Below are 8358 nucleotides of genomic sequence, written 5' to 3' on the forward strand. Positions count from 1 at the left end.
TTTCTCTATTTTGACAAGGATAAGATGTCTTATTAAATGTTTTTTTGAAGAGTCTGAATACAAAGCAGGGCTCTAAAATATTCAGCCCAATGAGCTTGGGTGCCTCACCTCTCTCCATTTGTAAAATGGAGATAACACTATCTATTTTGTAGAGTTGCTGAAAAGATTAAATGACTTACTATAAGTCTGTAGAGTGGTCTCTGGCATAGAGTTTGAGCTAAATAAATGTTGGCTATGATCCGCATTATGAACATCAATATTCATTCCATCTGTGGCATTTGTTAAGGAATTAAATAAGTTATTTATTCAGGGCCAGATATTGTGTTAAGTGCTAGATTTATAACAATGAACAACTCAGTCGAGTGCCCTCTGGAGCATGTAATTTTACTTTATCAAATAAACTAATACCAAACTTGTGACATTTATGTAGAATTTAGAAAAAAATATAGATTAATTTTTTTTTGCATTTCTTTTTTTTTATTCAATATCTGGGTCTCATTTCTTACTTTCTTCTCCCTTCTTTAGAAAAAATATTATCCAAAATATTATCCAAAGAGAAAATCCCAGATAATTAGGGAAATGAGACCAACAGTCATTCTGTCAGGGGTGTGGCTTTGCTAACAAGGGTCAGATTGAATCAAGGGACTTGGAGTAAAAATTCAGCCACATCTCAGTGGTCTATGTTAAGCAGAGCTTAGGAAATTAATGGATCCTGATTTGCTGTCATACCTTTTATGGCAGAGGTGTGAAAAACAGCAGGGTTCAGGGGCCTCTGGAGCAAGAGGGATGGGCAGGTGGGCCTCGGAAAAGCCTGCTTACAGTTCCGCAGCCATCTCTCCGTCTCTTGGAGAACCGGCATTGTTTATAGCTCTGTGTCTTCAAAGGAAATAAGTCGTGAAAAATTGCCGTCCACAGAAGTCCAATTCGCCAGACGTGAAGATGGATTTGTTGACAAAAGAGCACTTCTTGTCAAGAGGATTTGCTGCCAGAGATGGGCAGTTGAAGGATCCATCTGATTACCATAAAACCTGGGAGGCAGGGGAGCTGGGTGGTCCACTGGAGAGGAGAAGCCCTCTGGGACCTTGAGTCCCATCTTTTCTGTGGGCAGCAGAAATGGTCCCACACTCTTGTGTTCAGGCCACAATGCTGAGGGCAGTGGCTGGGGCCAGGCAGGTCAGAGCAATGAGCTCGTCCTGCTGGGGAGGCCGGTTGGAAGGATGTGTTGGAATGGTTGCTTGGAAAATTGTCCCAAGCCTTCTGAGCCCCTTTGGCTTGAGCAGCCCTGGAATATGTATAGTTTTGCCAGACCTTAGGGGTGGCCCTCCAACGGGCTCTGTTCTCAGTCCTCAAAGACCAGAATCGCCAAGACGCTTGGGAGACCATCATGGTGCACTTGCAATTGTTTCTCTGTTCGGGTCTACCAATGTGCAGAATCCTAAAAATGCCTGGGAGGGTTACTCAAAGTGCTTTTTTCTTTTTTTTTTTAATTTTTCCCTGAAAACTGATCTCTCTTCAATGATAGGAATAAAAGAAAGTTTAACAAATTTGTTTTCTGCTAAAAAAGTAAATAAAAGCAACTGTCTTATGCTTTGATGGCCTCATACACATAATGTTTACTATTTGATTGTGGCTGCTTTTGAGATCATAAAGACTGACAGACACGATTCAGCAAATGTCAGTATCAGCCTGGGCACTGGTACCTCTTTATGGAGTGGGGTCAATTATAACTCATGAAAGTGGCCATTACTTCAGCCTGATGTTCCAGAAGAGAGTGGTGGTGGGGAGTGCATGGACAGGGCCAGCCAGCACCTCAGGTGCCCCGAGGATATGTGTCTGGTCTTTATTCCCTTTGTTCTATGCAATGCATGCTTTGTTGCCATATTGGTGCTGACAATCTAAGCCACAGCCTCACACAGGGCCAAGAGGCTGATTCAGACACATCCCTTTGCAAAGCAATTAAGCAAAGAGCCACAGGTGATGCCCATTCGTTTGCATTTGAAAACTGTTTTCTTCAGGCTTCACAAAGGGGTTCCCTGAGGCAAAGACCTTGCTGACATCCAGGGAAACAGAACAATAGGTAAGCAAAAGGCCCAAAGCAGGGTTTCTCCACTGAGACTTTACTGGGCCCACTGATATCTGAGTTTTCTGAGATGCTCACCATTCCTTTCAGCTATCTAGTACATGGCCATGTCACCAAGCTTGGAGGTGGTACATATCTTGGACACAAAACCATGCTATCATGTATAACTGGTAGCTAGATATTTCCTTCCCATTTGGTTTATTGTGATGGACTTATGTGAGGGCCCCGTATTCCAGGGACATAGGGTCAAGGGTTGCCATGGGAGAAGGCAGAGTCCACCTTCTCTTCCTCTCTGTAGAAAGGGGTATGTAATAACTTGGGCTGCCATAACAACATGCCATGACAGAGTTGATTGAACAATAGAAATTATTGACTCAAAGTTCTGGAGGTTGTAAGGCTGAGATCCAGATGTTGTTATGATGTTTTCTTCTCAGAATTCTCTCATGGAATTGTGTATGCCATCACCTCCCTATGTCCTCACCTGGTCTTCCCTATTGTGTGTCTTTGTCCTAATCTCCTCTTTTTTTGTATGTAAATATGTTAATATATTTATTTATTATTATCACATGCTAGCTGTATAAATTAATGTGTTTCATTGTGTCATTTCTATACATGTACATATAATGTATTGATCTTTTTTCTACCCTTGCTCATTCTCCCCTCTCCCTGCTGCCTTCTTCCTGGACCCAAATGATCCTTCTTTCTAAATATCTTTTTTGGTTTTTAATTTCCACATATGAGAGAAAACATGCAATAGTTGCCTTACTGTATCTGAATTATTTCATTTAACAAGATCCTCTTCTGTTTTCCTACAAATGATAGGATTTCATATTTCTTTGGCTGAATAATACTCTATTATGTATGTATATATATACACACTATATTTGCTTTATTCATGCATCTGTAGATGGGCACCTTGGCTGAGTCCATGTCTTACCTATTGTGAATAGTGTCACTATAAACATGATCATTTAGGTGTCTTTTTTCATTTGCTGATTTCATTCCCTTTGAATAAATACTCAGCAGTGCTATAGATGGGTCACATGGTAATTCTATTTTGATTTTCTAAAGAACATCCATACTGTTTTCTATAGATATTGTACTAATTTACATTCTTACCAACATTGTATATGGTTCCGTTTATTCCACATCCTTACCTTCTAGTGTGTTCTTCAATCACTTTCTTTGTTACTGTTTTTTTTTTTTTTTAAATAATAACTATTCCAACTGGAATAACCATCTTACCAAACTGGTTTGGTAGGTTTGATTTGCATTTCTGTAATAGCTAAAGATGTTTAGCTTTTTCACATATATTTATTGGTAATTTGCATTTCTTCTTTTGAGAAGTGTCTATTCAGTCACTTGTCCATTTTTATTATATTACTTGCTTTTTGATTGTTAAGTTTTTCCTATATTCATCCTGTTAGATGAATAGCTACCAAAGATTGTCTCTTATTCTCTTTTTTGTCTTTCACTGTGCTGATTGTAGTCTTAGCCGTGCAGAAGTTTTTTAATTCTATGCAATCCTGTTTGTTCATTCTTATTTAGATTTCCTGTGCTGTTAGAGTCGTAACTTGGAAATCTTTGCTTATGCCATAATCTTGAAGTGCTTCCTCCATGTTCTTTCTAGTAGTTTTGAAGGATTCATCTTACATTAAGGTCTTTAATCCTTAGTTGATTTTTGTACAGGGTGAGAGACAAATCTAGTTTCAGTGTTCTACATGTGAATAGCCAGTTTCCCCAGCACCATTTGTTGAAGAAGTCTGTTCTTTCTGGAATGTTTTGGCACCTTTGTTGATAATCAGTTGCAATGTGTATTTATTTCTGAGTTCTCTGTCCTGTTCCATTACTCTACCTGCCTCTTTTTATGCCAATACTATACTGTTTTTGTTACTATGGCTCTCAGGTATAATTTGAATTCAGGTATTGTGGTGCATCTAATATTGCTCTTTTTGCTCAAAATTGCTATAACTATTCTTGGTCTTTATTTCTTACATATGAATTTTTGATTTTTTGTTTCTAGTTCTAAGAAGAATGTCATCGGTATTTTGTTGAGGATTGCAGTGAATTGTAGATTGCTTTGGGTAGTATGGCCATTTTAACAATACAGATTCTCCCGATTCATGAACATAATAGGTGTTTTTAACTTCTAGTGTGTTTTTCAATCTCTTTCTTCAGTATTTTGTAATTTGTATTGTAAAAACTTTTCACATTCTTAGATTTATTCGTCAGTATTTCTTATGCTTCTTCTTTTCCTCCTCTTCCTCTTCCCTTTTCCTCCTTCTCCTCCTTCATTTTTTTTTAATGAGATTGTTTTCCTGATTTCTTTCGCAGATAATTTATTATTGGTACATGCAGAAGCAACTGATTTTTTTAAATGCATGCTAATATTGAATCCTACTTCATTGAATTTATCAGTTTTACTTTTGATGTTTTTTTCCCCCAGATTTCTAGGTATTCAATCATCATCAACAAAGAGGGCTAATTTGATTTGCTACTTTATCTTTTTCCTGATCTTATAGGAAGCACTTTAGGCTTTTCTCAGTTAAGCATAATATATAGCCTTCACTATATTGAGACATGATCTCACTATGTTTATTCAGGGTTTACATCATAAAGAGTTGCTGAATTTTATCAAAGGATTTTTTTTGCATCAATTGAGATAATCATGTGATTTTTATACTTGATTTTACTTAGTGCTATATTACATTTATTGAATTGTGTGTTGAACCATTCCTGTATCATTGGAATGAAACAAACTTGGTCATGGCATACTGTCTTTTTAATGCACTAGTAAATTTAATCTGAAAGTACTTTATCAAAGATTTTTATATCTATGTTTATCAGAAATATTGGTCTGTAGTTGTCTTGTACTGTTGTGTCCTTTACAGGTTTTGTTAGCAAGATAAAACTGGCTTCATAAAATGAGTTTGAAAGCTTTCTTTTCCTGTTTTATGAATTAGTTTGTGTAGCATTGGATTCTTTAAAAATTAGGTAAAATTCAGCAATGATTCCATCTGGTTCTAGGATCATTCTTTTTTTTTTTTTTTTGTTCCTCTTCTTTTAAACAAAACATTTTATTACTGCTTCAATCTTAATACCTGTCATTAATTTATTTGGGTATTATATATCCTCTTGGTTCCATTTTGGCAAGTCATATGTGTCCAGAAATTTTTTCCATTTCTTCTAGATTTTCTAATTTATTAGGCATACTCCCACCCTCCCACCCCCGCCCCCACCCCCACCCCCAAAAAAACTTTCATACTGATCTTTCGAATTTCACTGTACCTGTTAATATTAGTTTTTTTGGGGGTCTAATTTTGTTTATTTTGGCCTTCTTTCTTTTTGTCAGTTTAGCTAAGGGTTTGTCAATATTATTATTTCAGCAAACCAACTGTTTCATTGATGCTTTCTATTATTTTTTTAATCTCTAATTCATTTATTTCTTTTCTGATTCTTATTGAGTCTTTCCTTCTATGGATTTTGGATTTGGTTTGTTTTTGTTTTTGTAACATTTTGTATTATGATTAATCACAATGTTATTGATTTTTTTATTTTTTAAAAATTTTTATGTAGGCATTCATTCCTATAAACATGTGTGTTAGTACTATTTTTTCTGTTCTGGTACTTATGGTTCTATATCATTTGATACAAGGAACTTTAAAATTTCCCCTCTGATTTCTTCTATGATCTACTGTTCATTTAGTAGTGTGTTGCTCAATCTCCATGTGTTTGTGTAATTTCTGCAGTTATTTCTAGTTTCTTTTCATTGTGATCAGATAAAATATAAAAATTAATTTCATTAAAAAAAATTGGTACATCTTGCTCCATGGCCTAATATATAGTCTATTTTGGAAAACTTTTTTGTGTATGCTGAATAAAATAATGTATATTTTGCAACTGTTGCATGGAATATTTTGTAGATGTTTGTTAAATCCATTCAGTTTATAGTAAAATGTAAGTCTGATGTTTCTTTGCTGATTTTTAAAAAAATCTGGATAATGTATTTATTGTGGCCTGTTTCTATTTCTCTCCAATTATGTTGTTTTTAAAAATTGGTTGCTCCAAGACATTGCTTATGTATTTATAATAATTATGTCTTTGTGATGAATTGTTCCCTTGATAAATACATAGTGATCTTTTTTCTCTTCTAATTTTATTTTAAAGTCTGTTTTGTCAACTATAAATGTAGCCACTCCCTTTTTTGCTTTTGGATTCCCTTTGTTCAGAACATCATTTTCCATTCTTTCACTCTTGGTGTGTGTATATCTTTGTACCTCATGTACAAAGATATACACACACCAAGAATGTATATATGGTCTTATTTTTTTAATCCATTCAGCCAATCTGTATCTTTTATATGGAAAATTAAAAACATTTATATTCAAGGTGATTATGAAAAAGTATATATATTTTTTTCCTGTCATTTTGTTCTTTTTTCTTCTGGTGGTTTTTAATATTCTTTGTTTTTTTTCCTCCTAGAAGTTTGATTGTCTGTTATATTGATAATGTATGATACTTTACTATTTATCATTTGCATGTCAACTCCTCTTGTGGGATTTAATTTTTCACATTTACTGATGATTTTATCTTCCTCTTCTGGGTATACATTATTCTCTTTTATATTATCTTAGCTTTTCATTACTTTGACAAAATATCTGAGAAAATATCTTATTTTGCTTCCTAGTTTCAGAGGTATTATTCTGTGGTTGGCCAGCTCCATTCCTTATGCCTAAGGTAGAGGCAGAACATCATGGCAGAAGTGCTCGGCGGAGGAAATCTGCTCACCTCCAGGCAGCTGGGAAGCAGAGAAAATGACAGTAAGAGGCTGGTGACAAGATATAATTCCCAAGGGCCCGCCCCAAAAGACCCACTCCCTTAACTAGATCCCACTTCTTACAGTTTCTACCACTTCCCAGTAATTAATTCATATTATGAAGCCATCAATGGATGAATCCACTTACGAAGTCAAAGTCCTCTTGATTCTATTATTTTCTAACAGCACCACCCTAAATACTACTACATTGGAGATCAAGCCTTCAGAGTATGCACTTTTTAGGGGACATTCTGAATTCAAACCATAATGAGTATCTGCAGTGATGCTGATCTAGTGGTCATACCTTTATTTATTCTTAATCAAAGCTCTTTATCTTTCCTTTTTTTCTTGAAGACTAACACTGCTAGGCCTATCAGTCTTTTTTTTGGCATTCCACCCCTTACACAGACTATATTTTTTTCAAAGATCACCAGTCAGAATGGATTATAGTTAATCATAATAAGGACCTTATTACCTTAATTACTACTTTAATGGACCTATTGCCAAATCAAGTCATATTCTGAAGTATTGGTGGTTGAGACCACATATGAATTTGGGGGAACATAACTCAACTATAATAGGCAGGTATGGAGAGTTTGGTTGTCTGTGGTGAGCATCAGGGACCTCAGGGTCACCATAGTGTTTATAGCAGGGATGCTCATAGGGCCTGTAGACGAGGGTGGGGCGGCATGGCTGGAGAATCTATGCCTTTGTTTCCCCAGCAAGGGACAATAAGTGACCTCATGCATGAGTCAGTAAACAGCCAAAGGACAACTAGGGTCTCTGAGACTTGTTAATTAGTTGGTTGATTGACAAAAATGAATGATGTTATGTATATTATTAGTAGTCAGACATAATGTGGATTTAAATCCAAAGTGGATGTGCAGAATATTATGAATTTTGGGTCCATGTGACATAACTTAGAAGACAAAACTAGTGTGATGTCACTCATTGAAAGTAAAAACTGATTTAATTCATTCTTGGGTTTAATCTGATGTTTATAGTGATATTGTGAGAGTAATCAATATTTTAAATATGTAACCAGTTTAAAGACATGGCTAGAAACTTAAATACACATTGTTTTCCTTCTCTTTACATTAGGCCATCTTCACCAACATCAGTCATTTCAAAAGGATGTGATGAAGCCTCAGTGTGTCTTGTCAACACTGTGAATAAAATAGGGTCATTTTGCATTTTCCTATCAGTTGGCCAAGACAGAATCCAAGGTTAGCCTGGGTCTGGGTCTATGGGGAATGAGAGAAGTAAGAATGATTTGATAGGTTTCTCTGAAGTAAAATGTGCTGTCCTCAATTCTGAGATTATGCCCTTCTTAAATTATGCATTAAGTGTGACTCACTTTTAAGAAATTGAAGTCATAAAATCAGTTTGAAGTTTTTAAAATATATTTTTATTACTTGTTGATGGATCTTTATTTTATTTATTTATACGTGGTGCTGAGAAT

At 35.5% G+C, this 8358-nt stretch overlaps 1 long non-coding RNA gene across 1 annotated transcript; it reads left to right on the plus strand.

Moving 5' to 3' along the window:
• The first annotated feature begins 6749 nt into the window (after positions 1-6749).
• Positions 6750-8097, plus strand: LOC144370161 (uncharacterized). The gene is made up of 2 exons (XR_013430088.1): positions 6750-6900; positions 7998-8097. It is a non-coding gene; the product is annotated as an uncharacterized LOC144370161 (long non-coding RNA).
• Positions 8098-8358: the final 261 nt, after the last annotated feature.

This window comes from Ictidomys tridecemlineatus, chromosome 13 (assembly GCF_052094955.1).
Source record: "Ictidomys tridecemlineatus isolate mIctTri1 chromosome 13, mIctTri1.hap1, whole genome shotgun sequence".
NCBI lineage: Eukaryota > Metazoa > Chordata > Mammalia > Rodentia > Sciuridae > Ictidomys > Ictidomys tridecemlineatus.